Consider the following 8,063-nt stretch of genomic DNA (forward strand, 5'->3'; position numbering starts at 1 on the left):
ATTAAGTACGGTGCCATCAACTGGTCGTTGAGGTCCACCCCTCCCATATAAGGTTGTATTCGTGGACACAGAAGGGTTTCTCCACAATACCAGTCATCATTGGAATTTGGACTGTGGTATCTGCATGAAGGGAGGACAGAACAAAAAAATTCTGTAAATCCCTCCACTTCACTGCAAGCAAAAAAATACATCTCAAGCAGTCTCTCTCCCCCAGCCTAAGATGGGAATCTTCAAGCCACTGAGGTAAGCCCTGGTGATTAGATCGCACTGTGCCACATGCGTCAATTTCACAATCAAAAAGGTGACTAAAAAGTGTCACGCTTGTGTAATTATTGTCCACGTACAAGTGGAACCCCTTTCCCAATAAGAGGGACATCAAGTCCCACACAATCTTACCTGCGCTCCCTATGTAGTCTGGGCAGTTTGTGGGCTCCACGTGATTATCTTTTCCTTCATAAACCATAAAACTATATTTATAGCCTGTGGCCCTGTCACAGAGCTTATACAACTTGACCCGATATCTGGCACGCTTGCTGGGAAGATACTGTTTGAAAGACAAATGGGCAGAAAACTTAATCAGGGACTCATCAAACAGACAACTTGATCGGGAGAAAACAAGGCTGCAAACTGTTGGTTGAAGTGGTTTATGAGGGGTGGAATTTTGTAGAGCCGATCAAATCCAGGGTCACCCCAAGGACGACAGAGTTAATTGTCGTTGAAGTGCATAAATCGTAAGATATGCTCATATCTAGCCTTGGTCATGGATGCAGAGAACACGGGCATATGGTGAATTGGGTCAGTGAACCAATATGACTGCAACTCACTCTTTTTACTTATGCCCACGAGGAGGGATAGACCCAGGAAGGTTTTAAATTCGGAGGTTAATAGGTTTCCAATCTCTGGCAAGGGTCAACTGGGGATTAGCAGTGATGAATTGACCAGCATACAAATTGCTTTGGTCCACAATAGATCTATAGAGATCTTCTGTGAAAAACAGCAAATAAAAATCAAGTGACGTAAAATCAACTGTTTCCACCTGAATTCTGGGTTGGCCAGTGAATGGGGGAAGTAAGGGTGCTGCAGAAGTGATGGGATCCCAATTAGAATTGGTAAATGCAGCAGGAAGAGGACTATGCTCGATGGGCCTGTGTTTGTCTTCTTTGTGGCTGCGGGACACTACTTTTGCTAGCCACCACACCAGCTTGAACTGAACTTATGGGACTCACCACGTCACCCCGTGATACTGCAGTGCTGGTTTCACTCCAACCAGGGTGTACTAAGCCGCTGGTGCTTGCCAGTTCACCAGAAGGATGAGCGGCACTAGTACAAGTGACAGGCTGCATCTGATGACAGGCATTGATGGCAAGTGACACGCTGCATCTGGTGACAGGCATTGGTGACAAGTGACAGGTTGCATCTGGTGACAGGCATTGGTGACAAGTGACAGGCTGTATCTGGTGAAAGACAATGGTGACAAATGACACGCTGCATCTGGTGACAGGCTAAGTGTGGCATGTGGCACAGCTGCAAATGGTGACAGGCTATAGGTGGCAAGTGACATGGTTGTGGGGGGCAATTGGCACACTGCATCTGGTGGCAGGCAACAATGGCAAGTAACAAGCTTCATCTGGTGGCAGGCAATGGTGGCAAGTGACCCACTGATTCTGCATTATGGCGAGTTGAACTATTTCATTATATATTACAATGTAATAATTGAAATAATTTCATTTGATCATCCTGACACCATATCAATCATAATGTTAGGATGATTTAAGTGCTAACACCAGCCATTTGCCTGACAATTTGCCGCTGCCAAATTCCTTGTCAACCCTGAAACTACACCCCCCTCATCTTTTTTTGGGAAGGAAGGGGGTATCCCTGAATGGCAGTTTGGAAATGTGGTCATCTTAGCAGCCACTGCAGCGCTGCTGTTGCGGAATGTTGCATCACTGAGCTGGGATCAGAGCGTAGCTGGTCGATGGCAGTGGAGAGAAAGGGGAGGAGCTTTTGTGGTGCTACACAAGTCATATACCTGTGAGCTGATGTTTTTGGGCATGTCATTTTGCAGCAGGGGACATGTCTCTTTGTAGGATGGGGCATATCTCTTTGCAGGAGGGGACATGTCTCTTTGTAGGAGGGGACATGTCTCTTTGTAGGAGGGGGCATGTCTCTTGTTGGAGGGGGCATGTCTCTTTGTAGGAGGGGGCATGTCTCTTTGTAGGAGGGGGCATATCTCTTTGTAGGAGGTGACATATCTCTTTGTAGGAGGGGGCATGTCTCTTTGCAGGAGGGGATATGTCTCTTTGTAGGAGGGGGCATGTCTTTTTGTAGGAGGGGGTACGTCTCTTTGTAGGAGGGGACATGTTTCTTTGTAGGAGGGGGTACATCTCTTTGTAGGAGGGGACATGTCTCTTAGTAGCAGGGGGTACGTCTCTTTGTAGGAGGGGACATGTCTCTTTGTAGCAGGGGGTACGTCTCTTTGTAGGAGGGGACATGTCTCTTTGTAGGAGGGGACATGTCTCTTTGTAGGAGGGGGCATGTCTTTTTGTAGGAGGGGGCATGTCTCTTTGTAGGAGGGGGCACGTCTCTTTGCTTTATGGAAATGTCTCTTGCCGAATATATGGGGTTGTCGGCGTATGATTTTTCTTTGGGGGGGGGGGCAGCATTTCATTGTTGGACCCAGGCAGCACAATGTCTTGGGCCAGCCCTGGGTGTAAGTGTCCTGTAGGCAAGTGGTAAAGCAGTTTTTTTTTAACTTGGACTCTATGGGCAGGTTATATTGATTAGAATAAATAGCAATGTAAAGTTATGGGGGAAGTGAGGAATAGTGCATTACCATACAATGTACCACCCAAGCCTTGAGATCTTTAAGCCTTTGTTAGGACAGACAGCGTCCAAATCTAGTTTAACCACTTAAGCCCCGGACCAATTTGCAGCCAAACGACCAAGTCTCTTTTTGCGATTCGGCACTGTGTCATTTTAACTGACGATTGCGCGGTCGTGCGACGTGGCTCCCAAACAAAATTGGCATCCTTTTTTTCCCACAAATAGAGATTTCTTTTGGTTGTATTTGATCACCTCTGCATTTTTTTTTTGCGTTATAAACAAAAATAGAGTGACAATTTTGAAAAAAATTCAATATTTTTTACTTTTTGCTATAATAAATATCCCCAATAAATATATAAAAAAACAGTTTTTTCCCTCAGTTTAGGCCGATACGTATTCTTCTACATATTTTTGGTAAACAAAATCACGTGACTGTGATTGCCTTTTTTTTTCTACTTTACTGCTATCTGATTCAGAAAAATAGCAAAGCCCTGAAGCAAGCAGAAAACTAATACTTTTAATTTTTAACCATTTACGGACCGCCGGCCATCAAAATACGAAGGCAATTTGAAGAGAAATATCGTTGTTGGGGCAGCAGCTAGCTGCCATAACCCTGGTGTCCTCTTCTTAAGCGGACAGTCCGCTTTCAGATAAAAGTGTATTCAGAGGCAGATTTGCCGAAAGATCACTTTTATCAGAGGCAGGAGAGGGCCCCCCCACGCGTTCCGGTGCCCTTCTCCGCTTAACGGAGCCGCTGACAGCGATGGAGACGATCAGGTCCTCTTCCGTGTTAGGTAAGGAGTTGAGTGAGGGAAAGATGGCCCCCACCTGGCTCCATACCACTGCATCACTTTCGCCTATATTTTTTTTTTTTTAAAACAACATTTATTTTTATTTATTTTTATTGCATTTTAGTGTAAATATGAGAACTGAAGTCTTTTTGACCCCAGATCTCATATTTAAGAGGTCCTGTCATGCTTTTTTTCTATTACAAGGCATGTTTACATTTCTTGTAATAGGAATGAAAGTGACACATTTTTTTTTTAAAAGAACAGAATAAACAGAAAAAAAGAAAAAGTTAAATGAATTATTAAATAAAAAAATAAAGTAGCGCGCCCGCATATGAAAACGGTGTTCAAATTACACATGTGAGGTATCACCACGATCATTCTAGCCCTAGACCTCCTCTGTAACTCAAAACATGCAACCTGTATCATTTTTAACCACTTCCCACCCGGCCAATGCGTATATACGGCCGGGTGGGAGCCGCCTGCTCCTGATAGGACGTTTGGGAACGTCATTCAGGAGCAGCGGGATCGCGCGCGCGCGCGCCCGCGCAGCGGCGCGATCCCGATGTGCTCGTGTCACCCGGACACGGCACATCTCAGATCGGCAGGAGGGCTCTGTGATTGGCCCTCCTGATCACATGACGGCCGTGTCCAATCACGGCCGTCATGTGATGTAAACAAACAGCCGGTTGCTAGGCAATCGGCTCTCCTCTCCTCACACGGAAGTCACCGCTGAGGAGAAGAGAGCAGATCGCTGCAGCCGGCTGATGATCAGTGAGTATGGGCTGCTTTTTACAGCTTTTTACTCACTGATCATCAGTGTAGTGTACACACACAACACACCACACAGTACAAACACAGTCCCCACATATGTCCCCAAAACACACATGTCCCCAAAACATACATGTCCTCAAATAATAAAAACACATGTCCCTAATAATAAAAACATGTCCCCCACATATGTCCCACTAAAATCACATGTCCCAATGATTATCTGCACACATATGTACGTGATCACCTGCACACATATGTACATGATCATTTGCGTACATATGTCCGTGATCACACAAACCAATTATTATACACTTAACGGAATTTTTTTTACCAAAAACATGTAGCAGAATACATTTTGGCTTAAATTTATGACAAAATTTGATTTTATTGGATTTCTTTTCAAATAGAAAAAAGAAAATATAGTTTTTTTTCCAAATTTCCGCTATTTTTGCGCTTATATCGCAAAAAAAAAAAAACGGAGTCGTGAATAAATAACACCAAAATAAAGCTCTATTTGTGCGAAAAAAATGATAACAATTTCATTTGGGTACAGTGTAGCATGACCGCGCAATTGTCACTGAAAGAGCGAGAGCGCTGAAAGCTGAAAATTGGGCTGGGAAGGAAGGGGGTGAAAGTGCCCTGTATTGTAGTGGTTAAAACTTTGCCTATGGAGATTTTTAAGGTAAAGTTTGTTTTAAAGGTAAAAGCGGGCGCAATTTTGAAGTGTGATGTGTTGGCTATCAATTTACTTGGCATAACATCATCTTTCACAAAATAAAAAAAAAAATGGGCTAACTTTACTGTTGTCTTATTTTTTAATTCAAAAAAGTATATTTTTTCCCCCCCAAAAAAGTGCGCTTGTAAGACGGTGTGACAGAAAGTATTGCAACGACCACTACTTTTTTATTCTCTAGGGCGTTCGAAAATAAATAAATACATAAAAATATATATATAATGTTTGGTGGTTCTAATTAATTTTCTAGCAAAAAAAAAAAAAAAACTGATTTTAACTTGTAAACAACAAGTTTGAAAAATAGGCCCGGTCTTAAAGTGGTTAAGTAGCAGTATAGTAGTACTGCTGTTTTATAAATGCAACCCTGAGTTCAACATTGCTGTACACCCTTCCATATACCCAGTGAAGTGACTGGCCTCAGGTGATACACATAAATTAAGAAAATCCTCTTACATAAGTTGTTTATCTACAGTCTTCTCTTCTCAACAGCCATTCAAAGTGCAGAAATTAAAAAGCTTGTCTGTGCTATCATAAGAACGGGGCAAGGTGTTTGTAGGAAAATGCTACAAAGAGTGGAACCATGTCATTTTTTGGCATTGCCCTCTAGCATTAGAATCCGTCCACTACCAAGGGAGGAGTGGACCCATGACAACACTGGACCCCAACCAAGTCATCTGAAAAAAGTTAAATACAGTATGCAGATTTTGTTTTTCATTTTTTAATGGTGCAAAGCTGGCTTTAAGAGACATAGGGGAAAAAGATGTGGGGACACAGAACCCAAGTCTGCAGTTGACTTTAAAGCCCCATACACACTATCAGATTTTCTGCTGAGTTTTTCCTTTAGATTTACCAAAACCATGTAGTGCAAGGGCCTGCCTGATTGCATACACATTGAAACTCCTAAGGTCTGACCTCATATTATATGGTTTTGGTAAATCTGAAGAAAAAATTCAGCAGAAAATCTGATAGTGTGTATGGGGCTTGACATTAACAAATCAATAGACTTGTATATACACTATATTGTCAAAAGTATTGGGATGCCTGCCTTTACACGCATATGAACTTTAATGGCATCCCAGTCTTTGTCCATAGGGTTCAATATTCAGTTGGTCCACCCTATGCAGCTATAACAGCTTCAACTCTTCTGGGAAGGATGTCCACAAGGCTTAGGAGTGTGTCTATGGGAATGTTTGATCATTCTTCCAGAAGCGCATTTGTGAGTACATGTGCATCAGTGGCGGGCCGTAATGCAGGGTGCAGGGGCATCACCCCCCTAATCCATGTGTATGGCGCCATAATCTACATGCGGGCTGGCAGGCACATAGATTCCTGTTTTTTTTTTTCTTTTAGAAGCACGTGATTAGAGCTAGAGGTTCTAATAGACTTCAAAAAAAGGGTGAGCTCGGGCACAGTGCACTGCTGCCTGGTAGCGAGTTGGATTGTTTGCAGCTCCCCCCACCCCAAAAAAATATATACCACCATCTACCACTGATGTGCATGTAAAGGCAGGCATCCCAATACTTTTAACAATATAGTGTATATAAAGCTATTGCAAGAAAACTTTTTTTTTTTCAATTGTAATTCACAACCAAGTAATTTTCTGCTTTGCATTTTTTTTTTTTTTAATTAGCCAACCCTCTGAATTAAAAATGCATTTTATTTGTACCTCTCATGCACTCATTAAAATGCAATAAAAGGCAATTTGCAGGACAGGACAACAATAAAATATGCACTGACCAGAAAAAAAAAAAAGAATCATAATCCGGGCAAATGGCTGTATGTCCATATGACTGGAAAAGCTTTCACAAGACAATCTAGAGGCCTACATTAATATAACCAAAAAGGAACTGTAGTTTTTCCGTAGTAATATTATTTAATCCATCTTTCAGCACTTACATTGATTTCCTTCATCTTGGCATAAATTGTGTCTCTGTCACAATGCCAAGTGAGGAGAACTGGCACCAAAAGCAGTAGATGCAAAACCAGCAGCTGCTTCAGCATTAAAAATGGAAGTGTCGGTATCTATTCTCCAACATGAGAAAGATATGTTGAAACACTTACACAATGTTGTGCTATAAACAAACCAACTCACACTGATGATGGGGATTTTTCTTGAGCTGTTAATAAACCTTTTAAAACATGCAGAATAGGGACCATGTATTTATTCATTAATGATTTCGAATTTGAAAGATGTACAGAATTAGAGCCACACAGACAGTCCGGCACCAAGCATATCATCACCAATAGATTTTGCATTGTGCTAATTTCAGGCAACCAACTAAATTTAGAAAGGAGGAAATTATGTGAATCGACTGTAATAAGAATATAAGAGATGGGTAAGGAAGACAATGAGTTTTCTGGAGTAACACAAGCAGAGCTGCTAGTATTGTAAACTACACTAAGCGCAGGCGGTATTGTATTACTGAAAATGTAGAGGCCTTTTGAATTTTGGAAATCATTTTCTGAAAATACTGACTTGGCAATATCTTGTTTCCAGGAAGATAAAATTGGATACTGTTTTTTTTTTATTATTTGTCATGTTTCACAGAGCAGAAGAACCATACAAGTTAGAGGAAATGCAAACCTTTGCCATATTGTTAAAAGGATAGTTCACCTTTACAAAAAAAAAATCTGCCTATGCAGGTAATATTATAAGGCACTGATTAAAATAAAAAGGTCTTTGCGCTACCAAAAAGATGCTCCTAAGGCACTCAATTAAGTGAGAAAATTAAATAAAAACACACAAACAAGTGTATAATACCCTGTTTCCCCCGAAAATAAGACCTAGCGTGATTGTCAGTGATGGCTGCAATTTAAGCCCTACTCCCCCAAATAATCCCTACTCTGTTTCCCCGAAAATAAGCCATACCCTGAAAATAAGACCTACAGGGACTTTAACTAGGGCTTATTTGGGGGGTAGGGCTTATATTGCAGCCATCACC

The 8,063-nt window shown here is 41.7% G+C and overlaps 1 protein-coding gene across 1 annotated transcript in view; it reads left to right on the forward strand.

The window, feature by feature from the left end:
* The window catches only part of CCDC85A (coiled-coil domain containing 85A), a 453,688-nt gene that overhangs the window by 354,045 nt on the left and 91,580 nt on the right, over positions 1-8,063 (forward strand). The gene's annotated exons all lie outside the window — the stretch shown is intronic.

The sequence above is a fragment of the Lithobates pipiens genome, unplaced genomic scaffold (genome assembly GCF_037356315.1).
Source record: "Lithobates pipiens isolate NorthernLeopardFrog02 unplaced genomic scaffold, aLitPip1_a1.2 Scaffold_18, whole genome shotgun sequence".
Classification (NCBI taxonomy): Eukaryota; Metazoa; Chordata; class Amphibia; order Anura; family Ranidae; genus Lithobates; species Lithobates pipiens.